This window comes from Salvelinus alpinus, chromosome 15 (genome assembly GCF_045679555.1).
Source record: "Salvelinus alpinus chromosome 15, SLU_Salpinus.1, whole genome shotgun sequence".
Taxonomy (NCBI): Eukaryota; Metazoa; Chordata; class Actinopteri; order Salmoniformes; family Salmonidae; genus Salvelinus; species Salvelinus alpinus.
Window position 1 is genome coordinate 58,151,026 of NC_092100.1, and position 23,493 is coordinate 58,174,518.

The following is a 23,493-nucleotide window of genomic DNA, read 5'->3' on the forward strand; positions in this document are numbered from 1 at the left end:
ATTCTTGCTTACTTACTAATTCATCGTCTTTGTGCCTGCTGGTGCTTGAGGCTGAAACGATAGAACTCCAATTCTGACCATCTAAAGCCTGTTTTGCAGCCTAACTGAATTATAGGACTGAATTCACAGGAACCCCATGTACATCGTTAAACAATTTGGTCTAACAGAGAAACTCAGTTGCAAGAACTGTAACGCAGTAAGGTTAATGTGGTCTATGAGTTGAACCGAGAAGGTGCCTAAATTGAGATATCAGCGGATGGGAAGCCCAGTGTGCCAGGATGGAGGTCTCCTGTGGTCATAATGGACCCACACAGAGAGCAGGGCTCCAGTCCCAGAACTGTGCCCAAACTGTCCACTCTGTCTTTTCCTCCGCCACTGGAGTTCTTTACAATTTGCAACCCTGATTTTGGGGAAGGCGTCCAAGCTCCGGGCCTCCAACATTGTGTCACCTTTACTTCACAGAGACTAATTGAGCTGTGACTCATTCATTTGAAGAATGTGTGGACAAACTGACAGACTGATGGGTAGCTGCCCATTCTGCCAGTCTCATCCTCTGCCGGAAAAGTTCAACAGTGGTAGTCACTAGACTACTCAGTCATCCACTCTAGTTTCAGCTGAAGAGCTCTACTGGGGCCAGAGTTGTCCAGCGAGCCGAAACGGCGCCTCAAAGATGCAAACACCAAGGCAAAGAAGGTTGATCAAAGCGGAATGAAGGCGGGATCTGCATTGAATAGCGATGGCTATTGGGAATTCATTTTCGGATATGGCTTTGTTCAAGTTTATTTGCCACTAGTCTGTGAATCTGTGCGGGACAGTAGGCTGTCAGTTCGAGATTGTGCAGATTGAAAATGGGCCAGCTTGTATGCGCATGACACGCTGTTGAAAGTTGTAAAATTTGGGTTTGTAAGGTCACGAGAAAGCATTTATTTCATAATTTTTGTAATGTATTTAATGAAGGAACACTTAAATATTAGCCTATCAATCAATGAAAAATCAACATATAAGCCATCATCAGAATGACCCTTCAGTGTGTGTCTGTGGGTGCTGCTTGTGTGCCAGTGCGAGTGGCCATAGGAGAGAGAGCGCGACATTTCACCAGCAGGTACAGTATAATGACAGACAGACTAACTAGATAAGATAGCCAATTCAAAACGTAACTTGTAGCAGTTATCTTGTTACTTAACTATAGCTAACTAAGAATCAAGGTCGATGTCGCCTTCTTCCCTCTAAATACATCTGCACAGTTGAAAAACTGGGATTCCCCTCTATTAAACAATAGCCATGTCATTTGTGACAACGTAGCGTAACTGACAAATTTCTTGATGTGCATAGATCTCCCCTGAAACAAATATTTTAGCCTTATATATAAACATGTTTAGTTAGATACCTAGCTTTGAAGTAGCCTACCTTATCCATTTTATCCCTGATTCATTGAATGAGGGAATCATTTAATAAAAACAAAAGTATTTGGTTGTAATGTTGCTATATTTTATATCAAGGGTGGCAACCATCCTCCAGGATAGCTACTGGGTGTGGGACTTCTGTTCACGTCAACATCTAACCATATTGTAGCCTAAACATCAGCTGCTCAACAGGATCTTGATCAAAAGCCAAGCCTGCACACTCTGCAGCTCTACAGATCGAGGGTTGACCACATGTTGACAACTGTGTGTGTGGGGGGGGGGGTTAAGTGTCTTGACCAATGGCACAATGGCAAGAGATGGAAGGCCTACATGGGAAAAGACACAGCAGTCTTCAAGTGTCAATAATGCTTTCTTTTTCATGTAGGCTATAATAATAGTCATGAAAATGTGGTTAAAAGTCATGGAGAAGTCATGGAAAATATGTATGAACCCTTAAAATACTCAGAGTTCTCAATAGCAGGCCATTTGTGAATTTTGGTGACCATAATCTAATGGACGGATGGATAATCTAATGCACTTTTTTCGTCCCAAGTCAAGCACTGACTGTATGTGTTCAGTGGCTCTGCTCAGATTCCTCTAGTCTACATCCCCTCTCTCGCTCTCTCGCTCTTTCGCTCTCTCTCTCTGTCCTTTAGGATGAAAGGAGAAAGAGGATGGAGAGGGAGGACCGTTTTAGAAAAAATTGAAGAAGAGAACCAGAGTGGCAGACAAAGACATATTCTGTCTGTATGTGTCCTTTAAACTTCTTATGGCTGCAATCCCGGTAACGGGACGATATGACAACAGCCAGTGAAAGTGCAGGGCGCCAAATTCAAAACAACAGAAATCTCATAATTAAAATTCCTCAGACATACATGTGTTTTATACCATTTTAAAGGTAATCTTGTTGTTAATCCCACCAAAGTGTCTGATTTCAAATATGCTTTTCAGCGAAAGCACTACAAACGATTATGTTAGGTCACACCAAACCACAGTAAGCACAGCCATTTTTCCAGCGAAAGATAGCAGTCACAAAAAGCACAAATAGAGATAAAATGAATCACTAACCTTTGATGATCTTCATCAGATGACACTCATAGGACTTCATGTTACACAATACATGTATGTTTTGTTTAATAAAGTTCATATTTATATAAAAAATCTGCGTTTACATTGGCGCGTTACATTCACTAGTTCCAAAAACATCCAGTGATAGTGCATAGCCACATCGTTTCAACAGAAATACTCATCATAAATGTAGATGATAATACAAGTTATACACATGGAATTATAGATATACGTCTCCTTAATGCAACCGCTCTGTCAGATTTAAAAAAAACTTTACTGAAAAAGCAAACCATGCAATAATCTGAGACGGAGCTCAGAACAATAGTCAAATTAGCCGCCATGTTGGAGTCAACAGAAACCAGAAATTACATGATAAATATTCCCTATTCCCTGATCTTCATCAGAATGCACTCCCAGAAATCCCAGGTCCACAGTAAATGCTTGATTTGTTCGATAATGTCCGTTATTTATGTCCAATTAGCTACTTTGGTTAGCGCGTTTGGTAAACAATTCCAAAGTCACAAAGCGCGTGTAACGGTTTTCTTCCATTGGTGAAGGAGAGGACCAAAATGCAGCGCGGCTAGTGTTCAACATATTTAATAAACAAAGAGACGAATACGTGAACACTATACAAAATACAAAATAACAAATGTGAAAACCGAAACAGACCTATCTGGTGCAGAACACAAACACAGAGACAGGAAACAATCACCCACAAAATCCCAACACAAAACAAGCCTCCTATATATGATTCTCAATCAGGGACAACGATTGACAGCTGCCTCTGATTGAGAACCATATTAGGCTGGACACAGAAACAGACAAACTAGACACACAACATAGAATTCCCACCCAGCTCACGTCCTGACCAACACTAAACAAGCAAAACACATAAGAACTCTGATCAGGACGTTACAGTACCCCCCTCCTGAACGCACCCCTAAAACTCAAGAGGAGGGTCTGGGTGGGCATCTGTCCGCGGTGGCGGCTCCGGCGCAGGACGAGGACACCACTCTACCACTGTCTTTGTCCCCCTCCTTAGCGTCCTTTGAGTGGCGACCCTCGCCCCCGACCTTGGTCTAGGAACCTTCATCAAGGCCCCCCCTAGATAGAGGAGATAGCTCAGGACAGAGAGGTAGCTCAGGACAGAGAGGTAGCTCAAGACAGAGAGGTAGCTCAAGACAGAGAGGTAGCTCACGACAGAGGGGTAGCTCACGACAGAGGGGTAGCTCACGACAGAGGGGTAGCTCACGACAGAGGGGCAACTCTGGACTGAAAAGCAGCTCCGGACAAAGAGGCAGCTCCGGACTGAAGGGCAGCTCCGGACGAGTGGCAGCTCCAGACTGAGTGGCAGCTCCGGACTGAGTGGCAGCTCCGGACTGAGTGGCAGCTCATGACTGAGTGGCAGCTCATGACTGGAGGGCAGCTCATGACTGGAGGGCAGCTCCTGACTGGCTGGCGGCTCTGGCGGCTCCTGACTGGCTGGCGGCTCTGGCGGCTCCTGACTGGCTGGTGGCTCTGGCGGCTCCTGACTGACGGACGGCTCTGGCGGCTCCTAACTGACGGACGGCTCTGGCGGCTCCTGACTGACGGACGGCTCTAGCGGCTCGGGACAGACGGGCGGCTCTGACGGCTCAGGACAGACGGGCGGCTCTGACGGCTCGGGACAGACGGGCGGCTCAGATGGCGCTGGGCAGACGGATGGCTCAGATGGCGCTGGGCAGACGGATGGCTCAGATGGCGCTGGGCAGACGGATGGCTCAGATGGCGCTGGGCAGGCAGGCAGCTCAGACGGCGCTGGGCAGACGAGCAGTGCAGGCGGCGTTGGGCAGACGGCCGACTCTGACCTGCTGAGGTGCACAGTAGGCCTGGTGCGTGGTGCCGGAACTGGTGGTAACGGGTTGAGGACACGCACCTCAAGGCTAGTGCGGGGAGCAGGAACAGGGCACACTGGACTCTCGATGCGCACTATAGGCCTGGTGCGTGGTACCGGCACTGGAGGTACTGGGCTGGAGACACGCACCATAGGGAGAGTGCGTGGAGGAGGAACAGGGCTCTGGAGACGCACTGGAAGCCTGGTGGGTGGTGTAGGCACTGGTGGCACTGGGCTGGGGCCACGCACCATAAGGCGAGTGCGGGGTGCTGGAACTGGAGGTACTGGGCTGGGGCGGGAAGGTGGCGCCGGATATACCGGACCGTGCAGGCGTACTGGCTCCCTTGAGCACTGAGCCTGCCCAACCTTACCTGGTTGCATATTCCCCGTAGCCCGACCAATGCGGGGAGGTGGAATAACCCGCACTGGGCTGTGTAGGCGAACCGGGGTCACCATGCGTAAGGCTGGTGCCATGTACACCGGCCCGAGGAGACGTACTGGAGGCCAGATATGTTGAGCCGGCTTCATGGGACTTGGCTCAACGCTCAATCTAGCCCGGCCAGTGCGGGGAGGTGGAATAACCCGCACCGGGCTATGCACACGTACAGGAGACACCGTGCGCTCTTCCGCATAACACGGTGTCTACCCGTACTCCCGCTCTTCACGGTAAGCGTGAGAAGTGGGCGCAGGTCTCCTACCTGACTTCGCCACACTACCCTTTAGCCACCCCCCAAGAAATTTTTGGGATTTCTTCTCGGGTGTCCGTGCTAGCCGCGTACCTTCATAACGCCGGTTCTTGTCTCCGGTTGCCTATGCTCTCCTAGCTGCCTCCAGCTGTTCCCATGGGAGGCGATCCTTTCCAGCCAGGATCTCCTCCCATGTGTAGCAACCCTTGCCGTCCAAAACGTCCTCCCAAGTCCATTTCTCCTGGTCCCGCTGCTGCTGCTGCTGTCGCTGCTGCCCATTGCCACGCTGCTTGGTCCTAGTTTGGTGGGTGATTCTGTAACGCTTTTCTTCCATTGGTGAAGGAGAGGACCAAAATGCAGCGCGGCTAGTGTTCAACATATTTAATAAACAAAGAGACGAATACGTGAACACTATACAAAATACAAAATAACAAATGTGAAAACCGAAACAGACCTATCTGGTGCAGAACACAAACACAGAGACAGGAAACAATCACCCACAAAATCCCAACACAAAACAAGCCTCCTATATATGATTCTCAATCAGGGACAACGATTGACAGCTGCCTCTGATTGAGAACCATATTAGGCTGGACACAGAAACAGACAAACTAGACACACAACATAGAATTCCCACCCAGCTCACGTCCTGACCAACACTAAACAAGCAAAACACATAAGAACTCTGGTCAGGACGTTACAGCGCGTTCACTAAAACGTGACGAAATGTCCAAAATTTCCGTAACAGTCAGTAGAAACATGTCAAACGATGTATTGAATCAATCTTTAGAATGTTGTTAAAAGAAATCTTGAATAACGTTCCAACCGGAGAATTACATTGACTTCAGATGAGCGATGGAACGGAGCTGCCTCTCATGTGAGCGTGCGTGGTCAAAGAATGTTCACCTCATGGCAGTGGTGACTCATTCCTGTCTCCTTCGGCCCCCCTTCACAGTAGAGTCATCAGACAACGTTCTACAGACTGTTGATATCTAATGGAAACCGTAGGAAGTGAATACTCATTCATATCTCGCTGTGATTTCAATGGGATCTTGGTTGAAACTCGACCAGCCTCAGAATTTCCACTTCCTGTTTGGATTTTTTCTCAGGTTTTTGCCTGCCAGATGAGTTCTGTTATACTCACATACATAATTCAAACAGTTTTAGAAACTTCAGAGTGTTTTCTATCCAATACTAATAATAATATGAATATATTAGTAACTGGGACTGAGGAGCAGGCCGTTTACTTTGGGCATCCAAGCTACTCAATACTGCCCCTGCAGCCATAAGAAGTTAACCCATTCATGTCTGAAGTGGGGTAATATTTGATATGTGTACTGTGTATTATATATACCTCACATGTGACCCATAATAAGACATGGGCAATTAGCATAATACAATGTTTATCTGACTCCATAAAGATGATTTAGCAATATGCAAGAAACTATAGTTGAGTTACAGTAATAGGCAATCAAGAAAGGTCTGAGAATTGTCTATCAAAGGCAAAAACATTTAATTAACATTGTAAAAGGAATGATTACATTATACAAGGAATAAGCGTAGGTTTCACAAAGCATTAACAAGCATTACAAAGCATTATTCTAGGCATGAAGATCCTAGAGTTACAAAGCAAAGCATGAACATAACAAGGGAAGATTACAAGATAAGTATTTCATCCAACCTTATTAACCTTATTCCATGGGCCGGATAGAGGAGAAGAGAGAGAACAACAGACCTTCATTCCATTTATTACAGATCTGACTTGTTTCTATTCAAAATCAATTGTTGACCAATCCACAGACCAATCCACAGACCAAACCAAAGTTAATAATAACTCAATCGGATCGAACCAGCCAACGTCCATCTGTATGTGATGACCTGAGGAGGTGGGCTGGGTGCAATAATGAGAAGACAGCATTGCTGAGAGGACAATTCCATAAAATGTCATGAGTTCACTCTGAACTACTACAAGTAATCACAGAAATCATACATCCATGTACTGAACCACATACACAGAGAAACACAGGTAGACAAATGCTGCCATTCCTATTTATATCACTCCCTCTGAAAAACAATACACCACGGCCACACTACATTCTCCATAAAGTGAAAAAAGCTTTTGAGCCTGAACTTTTACTGTTGTAAAAACTCAACATCCACTCATTGTCAGATTAGCAAGAGTGTGACGGGGAGGCAGAGGTGCCAGTTTGTGCGGGACTGTACTGTGTGTCTAACTGTGACATTGCTTTCCGAGTCATTGTACATACTCTGGGATCCTATTTAGAATTGAATCACATCTGTTTAATTATTTGTGTGTGTGTGTGTGTGTGTGTGGTGTGTGTGTGTGTGTGTGTGTGTGTGTGTGTGTGTGTGTGTGTGTGTGTGTTTGAGTGACAGAGGTACCAGTTAGGGCAGACTGCAGTATGCCAATGCCATGGTTATATGGCCTCTGGTTTGAGCCTTGTGTGTGTGTGACACTGGGTTAGCTTAGTGCTTAAAACTACAATCGGGGATTTATATTTCACCCAAACAGCAGCCCTGCCATTTAAACTGGGAGATTCGGCTGGAGAAATTGAAATTATAACTCGTAAAAATGTATAAAAACGCCTGTAAATATCCCATATAGTCCCTTTAACTCCTACTATATGTGGAGCTGAGCTGAGGTCCATGCTCTCGCGCTAGCCCGTGGGTGGCTGACCACAGCACTTTATGGTGTAGTAATTAGCATGCTACGCTAACATGGCGACATGTTGGAACAGAAAACAATGTTATGTTAGGCAGCCAGGAGGCAACATAGTGTCAATTGACTGGCGGTCTTTATTGAAGTTTAAGTGTAGTGTATTCACAGGACCCATAGTTTGTGCCGTACTGCAAGGGGAGACAACACAGACAGACACAATGCAGCATAAAATGACTATTTATGTACTTTTTTACTATTTATTCTACAACGTGACAATACCGTGTTAGAGACATTTGTAATTTTGTAGTTGTATACATTAAATCTTTGTCTGTGTGCTCCTGTGCTCGTCCACTTTTAGAACGGATGTCTTTCTTTACACGCCTTCTTGCCAGAAAAGCAGCATGAGATTTAAACTGAGTGAGCTTGCCTGATCATTTCAAGAATGTCTCTTCTTTTGACTTCCATTAAAAAGCCCTTTCTTTCCATTCCAATGCTTTTGGTTTCTAAAAGGGAACTCACACAGTTTATATTTGCCCTTTAAAATTGGCATCGTCCTTAATGTGTTTGTGTGCATGCGTGCTTGTGTGAATTGTAATTTATGTACAATTTACACACCGAACACACACACGCACGCACGCACACACACACACACACACGCACACACACACACGCACACACACACAGAATTCAACAGAAGTGATTACATGATATATAGGACCCCACACTGTGTATAATGACTCAAAGTTAGTTAGACTGATTTGTCACAGTTAGACTGGTTTGTAGCTGCACCACTAATGAATGCAAAATGTTTTCGCAGATGCATCATCATTCAATGAAACAAAGAAAGCCTCTGTAATGTCACATCTTGTGTATTGCATTTGAAACCCAAGTAGGCAGGGAGGGAAAGGATTCTGTAAGGCTCTCTGCAGTCAACTGCTGATTTAAGCAGGCAGATTGCTCAAGAATGACTTTGAAATTGGACGTCGGGGAAGTCAAATTGGTAAAATCATGAGATTTTGTTGTTATCAAGAAAGGGCTTTGCAAACGTCATAGAGACTGACAGGACATAATGCTTGAGAGACAGATAGAGAAATAAGTAGGGCAGAGACATTAAAGGAACGGAGAGAGAGAGAGAGAGAGAGAGAGAGAGATGGAGGGAAGGAGGACAGAGAGAAGGAAAGAGAGGGATGACAGAGAAAGCAGAGATGTGAAATTGCAGAAAATTGTTAAAAGATGAGCATGAGGGTATAACAAGAAAGTGACTGATGAAAACCAGACAGCTAGAGGGAATTAGTGAGAGAGGCAGAGGAAAGAGTTAGGAGAGAGGGAATTTGTGAAAGATTAGAGGGAGGAGGAGAAAGAGGAGTGTTGCCAGGAGAAAAGAGGATGGGATGGGAGGGTAAGCAGCGTTCCATCATTCCCAGTGACAGTGTGTGTGATTGGTGTTGCTGCAGCGATGCTGAGTCGGGTGGAACCTTCAGTCATTGATGGATGTCTCATTTGTAGCGCTCTGTTTATATTCTCCTTAATTTGCATGTCAGGAGGTATTTGTGGGGCGTGCTTGGTGCCTGAGAGAGAAGATCAGTCAAACACACACACACACACACTGTGACAAAGTGCACCTCTTAACAGCCACTCCACACACACCTAGATTAAAAAATAAATAACTGATTAAAAATCCCTCTGCACCTTGACCTGTGGTTGAGGGGTGACACACGCAGGCACACTTCCTCTCTCGCTCTCTCTTCCTCTCCTTCTCTCCCTCGCACGCACACACACACACACACACACACACACACACACACACACACACACACACACACACACACACACACACACACACACACACACACACACACACACACACACACACACACACACACACACACACACACACACACACACACGCACACACTAATCATAGTGAAGGATGAAGGTCAGTGTCAGGGGCCTCTGCTGTAGAGTCAGATTGGATGTCAGTTAGCTGTCGGGGAGATGAGAGATGGCAACCCATCATGACACGCTAGCTGGTGTGTTAGATGATAGATAGGTTCCAAAGTGTCTTCTGTTCTTACAGTCGCAGGAAAGAGTGAGGGGGAGAGGAAGAGGTAAAGGGATAGAGAGAGGGGGGGAGAGGTAAAGGGAGAGAGAGAGAGAGCAACACTGTGTCTGTATGCTTCTCCATGCTTCCATCAGATCATCCAAGTGGAGAAAGATGGCAGGAGATGATGCTGAGAGAAAGTAGGGATAAAGAGAGAGGGAGTGGAAAGTAAACAGTGGATGGGTAGAGAGGAGGGGGAGGGTAGTGTGGGGTAAAGAGCAATGGAGGGGTGTAGAGAGGGGAGGGAACTGGTTCCCATGGGGTTCGGAGCTGTCAGTCCCTGTGAGACTTCAAAAGCTCTGCTCTCTCTTTGATCAAGCTGCTGCACGCACGCACGCACACACACACACACACACACATGCATACATACTGTACATACACAGATTCATACTCATACACACTCTCCCTGTGATCAGGCTGCTCCCTGACTCTGGGCTGACAGCACCCTGACTGTGCCACTTACAGAAGGATGAATGCACACACACACACACACACACACACACACACACACACACACACACACACACACACACACACACACACACACACACACACACACACACACACACATACACACACACACACACACACACACACACACACACACACACACACACACACACACACACACACCATTGACAAACTGTAATGATTCCCTGTTGAAGGAAATCATTTTGTTAGGGGATTTCAATACTGATGTCTGCAAAAAGATTAGCCCAACCCACATGTTATTATGGACTTGCTCTGACCCAAATGATAAAAGACTTGACTTAATATTAGTGTCTGATAAATCTAAAATATCGCAGAAGTGGAGTAATAGTATATGGAATCAGTGATCATTTTATTACATTTTGCACATGGAGGATTTTTAAAGATATATTTAAGTGTCACAAAACCGTTAGAATCAGAGGACTCAAAAAATACTGTATTGAAAAGTTTAGGGAGGAAGTGGGTAAAATGTACTGGTCACCTGTGCTGGATAGTGTAGGGGTAGACAGTGCCTGAGAAGGCTTTAAATGTAGATTCCTTGATATGGTGAATGTGATGGCTCCCATTGGACGGGTCAGGGTAAAGCAGAGATCTAGCCCTTGGTTTAATCATGAGATTCTAGAATCTATCCAAGCAAGGAATAAGGCCTTTAAAAAATGTAAGAACTCTCAAGAGCAGCCTGATTTTGTCCTATATAAAGGTCACAGAAATTAAGCACAGAGCAGGATGGATGAAGCTAACAGGGGTTACTTTGCTGAGAAAATAATTGAGAACAATAATGACCCTAAAAAGCTTTGGAAATCATTTAAGGAACTAGGCTGTAGTAGTACTACCAAAAACAAACTAAACAGTTTTGGACTGAACATCAGGGGGGAGATGGTATATGAAAAAGCAGAGGTTGCCAATGAATTCAACTCTTCTTTTACTTCTGTTGCCAGCAAGCTGGTTAGCCAGCTGCCCACCAGTTATGGTTTGTATGGAAGCAACCAAGTCAAGAAGTATTATGTAGAGTTAGGGGTTCAGCCAAACTCTTTTTCTTTTGCAAAGGTAGCAACAGCCAAAATAGTCAGTATGCTGGCAGAGCTTAAATGCTCCAAAACCACAGGCCTGGATAATATTCCTGCAAGGTTTCTTATAGATTCTGCTGAGCAAATTGACCCCTGTATTATGCATATCGTTAATCTCTCTCTTGAGCAAGGCATCTTTCCCAGGGACATGAAACAAGCTAAAGTTATACCTCTGTATAAGAAGGGGATAATGTCTGACCCTGGGCCTGTACCTATCCTCTGTATAGCATCAACAATCCTGGAGAGAGTTGTACATGAGCAATTGTATGAATATGTTAACAAACAAAGTCTAATGTATGATTTTCAGTAGAGGTTAATGCAAATAGTAGAGGTTAATGGTTCACTGTCTCAGGCAAAACCAATGAGTTATGGCGTTCCGCAGGGGAGCGTGCATGGGCCTCTGCTGTTTTTATTGTATATTAACGATATGAAAGATGCTTGTTCTTGCCGTCTTTTTCTTTATGCGGATGACTCTACACTTCTGGTGTCTCACAAAAGTAAAACTATGTTGGAGAGCATACTTAGCACAGAGCTTACTAACATTAGCAAATGGCTTGGAGATAATAAGCACTTAGGGAAAGCCAGACCTAAATTGAGTAGGTCCTCTGAAATCAGTGTGGAATTAGGGGGTGAGGTGCTGACTACTAAAACCTCTGTTAGCTATCTGGGATGTATCCTTGATGGAATCTTGGGAGGTGTGAGCATGGCCAATAAAGTGCTAGTGAAGGTTAATGCCAGGACTAAGTTTTTGACCAGAAAGTCCAAGCTGCTTGATAAGGACTCAATGAAAGTGCTAACCACTGACATTCAATGCCATTTTGACTACGCTAGTACTTTCTGGTTTTGGGGCTTATCTAAACTTATGAATGGGAAGCTCCAGATAGCCCAGAATAAGCTGATCAGGGTAGTATTGAAGGTGAGTCCACGTACTCACATAGGCAGGAGCTGCTTTCAGGAACTAAACTGGCTGCCTGTTGAGGCTAGGGTGTCCCAGATTAGACTAGGTTTGGTTTACAGGAGTATTTATGGACCCAGATATCTGCACCCAGATATCTAAGTGATTACTTTCCTCGTGTTAGGGATGCACACAATCACAGCACCAGATCAGGTTTTGCTGATGTGTGCTTATACAGGTTCAGGAGTAATGCTGGGAAAGGTACTTTCTTGTATACTGGAGCCTCAGAATGGAATGAGTTGCCTCTGCCTATAAAAACAATGTCCTCTCTGGGCAGATAAAAAAAGAAAAAATATGTTTGATGTCTTCTGTGCCCATATGAATAACCCCTATGATGTAACTGGAATGATGAGATAGATGTTCTTCTTCTCTGTTTTTGTTTTAGTATTTCACTGCCGTACTTTGTTTAACTGTGTTCGATCTTGTCTAGCCATCTTGTCTCAAGGAGGACCACAATGGATATAAGTCCCAGACTTTATTGTGTGTTATCCTCTATGATTTTACTCACATGCATGTATGGCTTTTTCAAGTTTTATGTGTGCTTGTTTTTTTTAAATGGTTGAATTAATAAACTGAACTAAACTATAGACACGCATGCACACACAGGCAGGCAAACGCGCGCACACGCACACACACACACACAAACTTACATACTCCGGCGCCGACAGAGATGGCCGCCTCGCTTCGCGTTCCTAGGAAACTATGCAGTATTTAGTTTTTTTACGTGTTATTTCTTACATTGGTTCCCCAGGTAATCTTAGGTTTCATTACATACAGTCGGGAGGAACTACTGAAAATAAGAGCAACGTCAACTCACCATCATTACAACCAGGAATATGACTCTCCCGAAGCGGATCCTGTGTTTTGCCTTCCACCCAGTACAATGGATCTGATCCCAGCCGGCGACCCTAAACAACGACGCCGAAAAAGGGGCAAACGAAGTGGTCTTCTGGTCAGGCTTCGCGCTCCACTCCCTAGCATACTACTCGTCAATGTCCAGTCTCTTGACAACAAGGTTGATGATATCCGAGCAAGGGTAACATTCCAAAGAGACATCAGAGACTGTAACGTTCTTTGCTTCACGGAAACATGGCTCACTCGCTAACGGAGTCGGTGCAGCAAGCTGGTTTCTTCACGCATCGTGCAGACAGAAACAAACATCTTTCTGGTAAGAAGAGGGGCGGGGGTGTATGCCTTATGATTAACGAGACGTGGTGTGATCATAACAACATACAGGAACTCAAGTCATTCTGTTCACCTGATTTAGAATTCCTCACAATCAAATGTCGACCGCATTATCTACCAAGGGAATTATCTTCGATTATAATCACAGCCGTATATATTCCCCCCCAAGCAGACACATCGATGGCCCTGAACGAACTTTATCTGACTCTATGTAAACTGGAAACCACACAGCCTGAGGCTGCATTCATCGTAGCTGGGGATTTTAACAAGGCTAATCTGAAAACAAAACTCCCTAAATTCTATCAGCATATCGATTGTGCTACCAGGGCTGGTAAAACCTTGGATCATTGTTATACTAACTTTCGCGACGCATATAAGGCCCTCCCCCGCCCTCCTTTCGGAAAAGCTGACCACGACTCCATTTTGTTGCTTCCAGCCTACAAACAGAAACTAAAACAGCAAGCTCCCGCGCTCAGGTCTGTTCAACGCTGGTCCGACCAATCTGATTCCACGCTTCAAGACTGCTTCGATCACGTGGATTGGGATATGTTCTGCATTGCGTCCAACAACAACATTGACGAATACGTTGATTCGGTGAGCGAGTTCATTAGAAAGTGCATTGACGATGTCGTACCCACAGCAACGATTAAAACATTCCCAAACCAGAAACCTTGGATTGATGGCAGCATTCGCGTGAAACTAAAAGCACGATCCACTGCTTTTAACCAGGGCAAGGTGACCGGAAACATGACCGAATACAAACAGTGTAGCTATTCCCTCCGCAAGGCAATCAAACAAGCTAAGTGCCAGTATAGAGACAAGGTAGAGTCGCAATTCAACAGCTTAGACACAAGAGGTATGTGGCAGGGTCTACAGTCAGTCACGGATTACAAAAAGAAAACCAGCCCCGTCGCGGTCCAGGATGTCTTGCTCCCAGACAGACTAAATAACTTTTTTGCTCGCTTTGAGGACAATACAGTGCCACTGACACGGCCCGCCACCAAAACCTGCGGGCTCTCCTTCACTGCAGCCGAGGTCAGTAAAACATTTAAACGTGTTAACCCTCGCAAGGCTGCAGGCCCAGACGGCATTCCCAGCCGCGTCCTCAGAGCATGCGCAGACCAGCTGGCTGGTGTGTTTAAGGACATATTCAATCAATCCTTATCCCAGTCTGCTGTTCCCACATGCTTCAAGAGGGCCACCATTGTTCCTATTCCCAAGAAAGCTAAGGTAACTGAGCAAAACGACTACCGCCCCGTAGCACTCACTTACGTCATGATGAAGTGCTTTGAGAAACTAGTCAAGGACAATTTCACCTCCACCCTACCTGACACCATAGACCCACTCCAATTTGCTTACCGACCCAATGGGTCCACAGACGACGCAATCGCAACCACACTGCACACTGCCCTAACCCATGCTTCAACAAAGCACGGAGTAAAGGGTCTGAATACTTATGTAAATGTGATATTTCCTGGGAGGTTTGTAGACATTTCTAAAAACCTGTTTTTGCTTTGTCATTATGGGGTGTTGTGTGTAGATTGATGAGGGGGAAAAATAACAATTCAATCCATTTTAGAATAAAGCTGTAATGTAACAAAATATGGAATAAGTTATTCCATATTTTGTTACATTACAGCTTTATACTAAAATGGGGCTGTATTTTCACGTACGGATAAAAAGCGTGCCCAAAGTAAACTGCCTGCTTCTCAGACCCAGAAGCTAGGATATGCATATATTTGGTAGATTTGGATAGAAAACACTCTGAAGTTCCAAAACTATTTGAATGATGTCTGTGAGTATAACAGAAGTTATTTGGCAGGCGAAACCCCGAGGACAAACCATCCAGGAAAAAAAAAAATTCAGTTCACTGTGTTTTCTATTGGTTTTCTATGGGAAACTAGATTTGAGGCACCTGGTTGCAGTTCCTATGGCTTCCACTAGATGTCAACAGTCTTTAGAAATTGGTTGATGTTTTTCCTTTGAGAAATGAAGAAGTACGGCTATTCAGTATGAGAGTCAAGCCAAGTGGACTCTTTTGTTTGGCGCGCACGACCTGTGGCTCGCTCCACTTTGATTTTATCCGCTATTGAACACAGTATATTCCGTCTTAAATTTTATCGATATTTTACGTTTTAGGATACCTTAAAATGGATTAGGAAAGTTGTTTGAAATGTTTGGACCAAGTTTACAGGTAACTTATTAGATCATTTGTAGTCATGTTGGGCGAGTTGGAACCGGTGTTTTTCTTAATCAAACGAGTCAAATAAATTGACATTTTGGGGATATAAAGAAGCAATTTATCGAACAAATGGACCATTTGTGATGTTTCTGGTAAATTTTGAAGTGCCAACAGAAGAAGATCTTCAAAGGTAAGGCATGAATTATATCGTTATTTCTGACTTTCGTGTCGCACCTCCCTGGTTGAAAAATGTTTGTTATGCATTTGTATGATGGGGCGCTGTCCAGATAATCGCATGGTTTGCTTTCGCCGTAAATCATTTTTTTAAATCTGACATGGTGGCTGGATTAACAAGAAGTTAAGCTTTATTTTTATGTATTACACTTGTGATTTCATGAAAGTTAAATATTTATAGTAATTTAATTTGAATTTGGCGCTCTGCCATTTCACCGGATGTTGTCAAATCGTTCCCGCTAAAGGGATTTGATCCCTAAGAAGTTTTTAGGGGTCTGAATACTTTCTGAATGCACTGTATCTTGATGCGTGCCTGATGCTGCCCCTCATCCATGATTCTCTGCGGGGTACACAATATGAAGTGTACTTATTGTGGTCTCAATCAAACTATCCATAGCCGAGGCTATTTAAAGAGCATACTCTGAGAAGCACAGGGCAATGTTATATTTCTAAGAAAATGTACTAGCATACTGAGTTTTTGTGCTGCTGGGATGGTGTATAAAAAACTAGGCTACACTGCATTACACACTGCCATGGAAAGGTTGTCCCTATCATGAGCCCTGGCCTGCACCGCTCTTGCTGATGTAAAATGAAATGGACCTGATTATTTGAAGCGATCTACAGTGTAGAGATATTTGAGTCCGCAGTGCTTTGTGATAGAAAAAAGCTCTAAAATGTCTGGGAAAGACATGACTCCGATGCATATGAGATGTCTTTGGTTTGTCTCTGACATTAACAGGCTCTGCTACAACCTTTTATAGCCAAGGAGACAAAACATTGACTTTGCTTGATTAGAAATGTGTGATTGTGTCACTATCAGTTTATTTTCAACAGGCTACTAAACAAAATTGGTTGACATCTAAGACTGTTGACATCTAACTCTAAATCTGTCCGGAGCAAGCCAAGCAACCAAAAAAGGAATGCAAAATGAATGATTTAGGACATATTATTATTATTTCAAGCCTGCCACTTAAGAAACAAATTGTGAAGCATTTGAGACACGCTACAGGCAGGAAGGAGCTTAACAACACTTCAACAACATGCCTATATATTTTGCATTTAGGCTGCATAAAATGAAATGTAAAAAATAAAGTCTTTGAATTAAATAATAATTAAACGAAAAAAATTCTTATTAGGCGATACAGTCATTCTACACTGCCTTTGAATTCAATTTTAGAAATATGAGTTTGGCAAGTCTTTGGCTTGAGGATCATGCGGTGAGCTATGCATGCCCAGTTTGTTAATTTAGCCTAGCAGATGTTCTTATATTCCCATACCCTAATCACAGTCAACACCAATCTATTTTGTAACAACAATATCATGGAATTAAATATAATAAATATAAAAATGACAGTTTCCCAAATGAAAATAAGTTAGATGTGCATAATATGAACTAATTTGGGAAACTATCATTTTAATATTCTATAGGCCTACATAAAAAGAAGTCACTTTTTCACTCATCATTATTTACAATAAATGTGACTCCAAAATGACACAATACATGATTTAGCATTCATTTCTATTGGGCACAAAATAATCTGAAACACAACCAAAACAAACTTGTAGAGTCACAAGCTTGATGTAGTCATTGCATGCTATGAATATGGGATCAAATATAAAACTTTTTACTAATGCACATATTAACTAAATATTAAACTTTTTAAAAATACACATACAGTATAAGTGAATTTGTCCCAATACCTTTGGTCCCCTAAAATGGGAGGACTATGTCCAAAAATTGCTGTAATTTCTAAACGGTTCACCCTCAAATTAAAGCTGACAATCTGCACTTTAACCTCTTTGTCATTGTATCATTTGAAATCCAACGTGCTGGAGTACAGAGCATAAACAACAACAAAAAATGTCACTGTCCCAATACTTTTGTATATCGCAAATCGCCCAAACAATCTAGATATTATTTTTAGGCCATATCGCCCAGCCCTAGCTCTGTGTCCAAAGTCTCAGACTTTTTTCCAAGGGCTCTGATGACTCTTATTTCTGATGATGTCTGTCGTGTGTGTATGTGCCTAGCACCACCACTGTGGTTGCCACCTCTCCTCAGGCTCTTTGTGTGTGTGCCTTTCCTTGGGGTATGTGTGTGTAGGGCCTGGAGAGTCTGTCTGATGGTTCTACTGATAAATTTATTAGCACTGAAGATTGTCAAAAGAGGAGCGGGTTTTGTATAGCATGTGATTTGTGCTCTCTTTCGGAGACACACACACACACACACACACACACACACACACACACACACACACACACACACACACACACACACACACACACACACACACACACACACACACACACACAGCATCGTTAGATCAGTGTTAGCTATCTGTAAAAATCTCTGTGTTGTTGGCACGGTAACCTGCTACCCAGATTGGTCTTCTGTATGTCTTTCTCTCAATCCCACAATACCGCAGGGCGCTAACAGGTGGCTCAACATTTGGGTACTCTCTCTCAAAGTCCAGTGGAGAGCTACCTCAGATAACGGTTAAACATGAGATACACAATCACACATATACTAACAAGCGCCTACACAGTACATGCACTCACTGATGCACACATACTGTACCTTTGCATACGTATGGAGTTAACTTTATATACAGCTCCTCTGGAGAACATAACTCACTCACTCCATTTCGGAACTCCCACATCTACTGTGGGTGTGTTTTGATGCACTTTCTTTCTGCATCATTATGTATCATAAAGATAGAGAATGGCAGAGAGAGAGAGGAGAGGAACAGATAGATAGAAGGAAAGAGAGGAGATGGATAGAGAGATAGAGGGAGGGAGGAGTGAGTGTGGTGGTAGAGCAGTTGGACTTCGATGGAGATTTCAAAGCGATGATGCTGCGATGCCCCCCACACACATAGAATGGTTATTTTTCTACCGTGGAGAGGCTGGTGCCATGCCAGAGAGCTGTAAGGGTCGGAAGGGAGAGGGAAAGGGAAAGATGGAGAGATAGAAAGAGGGGTGCAGGGGGTCAGGGTAGACAGAGCAGAAAGAGGGAGTGAGAGTCAGCAAGAGAGAAGAGGAGAGAGAAGCAAGAGAGAGAGAGAGTGCACATTTTGTCTCAAACGCTGCTGTGTTTGACACATTTCTGTGAACAATAGTGGGTGTGCATCATCTCTACCCTCAACTAGCTGGAAGGGAGATGGGCATGGAGTAACTATGCAATTTCCCTTTGCTGCTGTATTAAAAGCAGTAGGAATTCTAGATAGAATCACCCTGAGAGTGTGGGGGTCTGTGGGGTTTTCTCTGAAGGAGAGTACTGAGGATTTGGTTTCCTAAAAGTATTTTGTTGTGACAAGGTGTATGCCTATTCAATGTGCACTCTGAAGTCTATTCATTTTTAAAGTTCTCTGCAAAAACATAATAGAAAACATTTATGATTCTACATGATGAAGGGGCTTGCAAGTTGGGTTCCTTTGGTTCTTGAGTTTTCACTCCCGGTTCCGGTCTTCTATGATCTAAAAGCTTTATAGAGATGTGTTGTTAATATGCCTGGTTCACAGCCATGGTCAAGTGGGTAACACTCCTGGCTCATATATGGAGACCAGGGTTCAATCCCTGTTTCCTTCTTTGTCTTCCTTATTATCCCCCCATCTGTTTCTAAATAAAGAATAAAACAATTTACTTAGTGTGGAATTCCACTCAAGAAAAAGAAAATGCATCATTATGTTTTACATAATAATGTTGTATATACTCAAATCTAACAGAGGAAAATGACCTTGGCTTCCTTAGGAGATCCAGGCTGTTGCTGTGACACACACAGCATCCCTGACTCAAATCTAACCGAGGAAAATTACCTTGGCTTCCTTAGGAGATCCAGGCTGTTGCTGTGACACACACACCATCCCTGACTCAAATCTAACTGAGGAAAATTACCTTGGCTTCCTAACGAGATCCAGGCTGTTGCTGTGACACACACACCATCCCTGACTCAAATCTAACCGAGGAAAATGACCTTGGCTTTCTTAGGAGATCCAGGCTGTTGCTGTGACACACACACCATCCCTGACTCAAATCTAACAGAGGAAAATGACCTTGGCTTCCTTAGGAGATCCAGGCTGTTGCTGTGACACACACACCATCCCTGACTCAAATCTAACTGAGGAAAATGGCTTGATGACCTTTGATTCTCGCCCTCCTTATGAGATCCAGGCTGTCTCCGCAGGCCAGGCCCCCTCACCTGTCGTTCCATGTCTCCGTCTCCTCAACATGTTTCACTCAGTTAACTCCAAGAGCGATGCCCCGACCCGTGGTTTGTTTGTTTGCTGGATAACCTAACAGGTGGCGGAGCGGGAAACGGGGAGAGCGTAGGCGCGCAAATTAGAACAAGTCAAATCACATTAATGAATCTAGAGCTCAAACTATTAGCTGAGGAGTCGCGTTAAATTAAAAATCTAATTAGCCTTGGCGCCTGGGGGGAAAGCCTTGGCGTGCTGGAGCTGACACACACAGTGGGACGGAATAGCGGAAAGGACCGATGGATGGAGGGCTTTAGGATAGGGCAATGGATATGAGGATGGGGGCGGTGTGTGACCCAGCGTTGTAACCTCTTCATTGGGCCTCAGGTATGCTGTTGGCTGGTGCTGGCAGGTGGTCCAGATGTCTCAACAAGATCTCACAGTTTGACAGATTTGATTTCTCCAAACGTCACATTTCGAAGTTGCTCCCAACATCAAATTGAGGTGTTTTGGACACCCTGGGTTGCTCCTCTTTTATGCAGCTACTCCTGCATGAATTCCGAAAGGTTAAGTTAAGGGTTAACGTTTGGGATAGGGTTAAACACGCAACCCTCAAAGCTGGAGCTTGCAGCTTATGCCCATATGCCATCCCCATCCACAACGCCTATTAAAACTCACAGCTACTTGATCAAATCAAATGTATTTATATAGCCCTTCTTACATCAGCTGATATCTCAAAGTGCTGTACAGATATATGGGAGGTAATGACAGAGTTGATTGAGTCCAGGTGAGTCCAATAATTGCTGATGCGCGTGACAGAGGAAGGCAGGTGTGCGTAATGCTGGGGAGCCTGGCGCATGACAGTAGCCCCCCCTGTTGGGGCGCCACCCGGCGTCCCACCTGGGCAAGCCTGACGGGCCGGCCCGAGACATTGGCACTGGACAAGCCGGCTGGGTGTGAAATCCCGACGAACCAGCAGAGGCATGAGAGCCTGGTGAGCCAGCTGAGGCATGAAGGCCTGTCGATCCCTCTGAGGCGTGGGAGCCCGATGTTCCGGCGGAGGCATGATGTGGGATGGGTGCTTTCTGAGCCAACCGGGGCAAGAAACCACTTGAGCCAGCTAGGGCATGACAGCCCGACGTGCTGGCTTACGCACCCCCGGTTGCATCGGTGGCGGTCCCTGGACCTATTGTCACCACCAACCGGAAAGCCAGCACTCCCCGATGCTTCGTTTGGTGGCTTCAGCATTCAGTAAGGACCGACGCTGGAGTAGAGAAGCAGGTACGGGGAACACCAGACAGGGATCTAGCTTGGCTTCCTGAACTCGTTAGGAACTGGCCTTTTATCTAATATTAATCTTGTCCATCTATCTATCTAAATCCGATGGATTTCTTTCGATTACTTTGATGAAGTTGGCTATAAGTCAATACATCTCTGAATGTGCTAGAGCGACGAAACCACTCTCCTCCGCTAGGATCTAAAGATAGCAGGCATGTGCTTTGTCATTGGCTGTGACACTGGCCAGATTCCTCAGCTAAGGCGAAACGATGGAACAACCAATTGGTAAACTCTGCCAGTTCATGCTGGCTTCACAGCCAAAAAAGTGTCCCATCGAAATAGCATTTGAATTACATTGTTTCATATGATTTAATTTACAGTACCAGTCAAAGTATGTACACAACTGCTCATTCCATGGTTTTTCTTTATTTCTACTATTTTCATTGTAGAATAACAGTGAAGACATCACAACTACGAAATGACGTAGTAACCCAAAAAGTGTTAAACAAATCTAAATATATTTTATATTTGAGATTCTTCAAAGTAGCCACCCTTTGCCATGATGAAAGCTTGGCATTCTCTCAACCAGCTTCATGAGGTAGTCACCTGTAATACATTTCAATGAACAGGTTTGCCTTGTTAAAAGCTAATTTGTGGAATTTCTTTCCTTCTTAATGCATTTGAGCCAATCAGTTGTGTTGTGACAAGGTAAGGGTGGTATACAGAAGATAGCCCTATTTGGTAAAATACCAAGTCCATATTATGGCAAGAGCAGCTCAAATAAGCAAATAGAAATGACAGTCCATCATTACCTTAAGACGTGAAGGTCAGTCAATCCGGGAAATTTCAAGAACTTTGAACGTTTCTTCAAGTGCAGTCGCAAAAACCATCAAGCGCTGTGATGAAACTGGCTCTCATGATTACCGCCACAGCAAAGGAAGATCCAGAGTTACCTCTGCTGCAGAGGGTAAGGTCAATAGAGTTACCAGCCTCAAAAATTGCAGCCCAAATAAATGCTTCAAAGAGTTAAAGCAACAGATACATCTCAACATCAACTGTTCAGAGAAGACTGCGCGAATCAGGCCTTTATGGTCGAATTGCTGCAAAGAAACCACTACTAAAGGACACCAATAAGGAGAAGAGATTTGCTTGGGTCAAGAAACACAAGCAATGGACATTAGAGCAGTGGAAATCTGTCCTTTGGTCTGATGAGTCCAAATTTTAGAATCGTTTTTTTCCCCAATTGGTAGTTAGTCTTGTCTCATCGCTGCAACTCCCGTACGGACTTGGGAGAGGTGAAGGTCGAGCGCCATGCTTTTTGACACAATGCCCACTTAACCCGGAATCCAGGCACACCAAAGTGTCAGAGGAAACACCGTACACCTGGCAACCGTGTCAGCGTGCATGCGCCCAGCCTGCCACAGGAGTCACTAGTGCGCGATGGGACAAGGACATCCCTGCCGGCCAAACCCTCACCGAACAACGCTCGGCCAATTGTGCGCCACCCCATGGGTCTCCCGGTCACAGCCAGCTTGCGACAGAGCCTGGAATCGAACCATGATCTCTAATTGCACAGCTAGCAACTGCAATGCAGTGCCTTAGACCACTGCACCACTCGAGAGGCCCCAACTGCGGTGTCTTTGTGAGATGCAGAGTACATGAACGGATGATCTCTGCATGTGTGGCTCCCACCGTAAAGAATGGAGGAGGAGATGTAATGGTGTGGGTGCTTTGCTGGTGACATTGTCGGTGATTCATTTAAAATTCAAGGCACACATAGCGAGCATGGCTACCACAGAATTCTGCAGTGATACGCCATCCCATCTGGTTTGCGCTTAGTGGGACTATCATTTGTCCAGGCTGTGTAAGGGCTATTCGACCAAGAAGGAGAGTGACGGAGTGCTGCATCAGGTAACCTGGCCTCCATAATCACCTGACCTCAACCCAATTGAGATGGTTTCAGATGAGTTGGAATGCAGAGTGAAGGAAAACTAGCCAACAAGTGCTCAGTATATGTGACAACTCCTTCAAGACTGTTGGAAAAGCATTCCAGGTGAAGCTGGTTGAGAGAATGCCAAGAGTGTGCAAAGCTGTCA

General features: G+C 44.5%; 1 protein-coding gene across 2 annotated transcripts in view; it reads left to right on the forward strand.

Moving 5' to 3' along the window:
* LOC139540428 (reelin-like) overlaps positions 1-23,493 on the forward strand; it is a 261,766-nt gene that overhangs the window by 59,348 nt on the left and 178,925 nt on the right. The window lies entirely within an intron of this gene.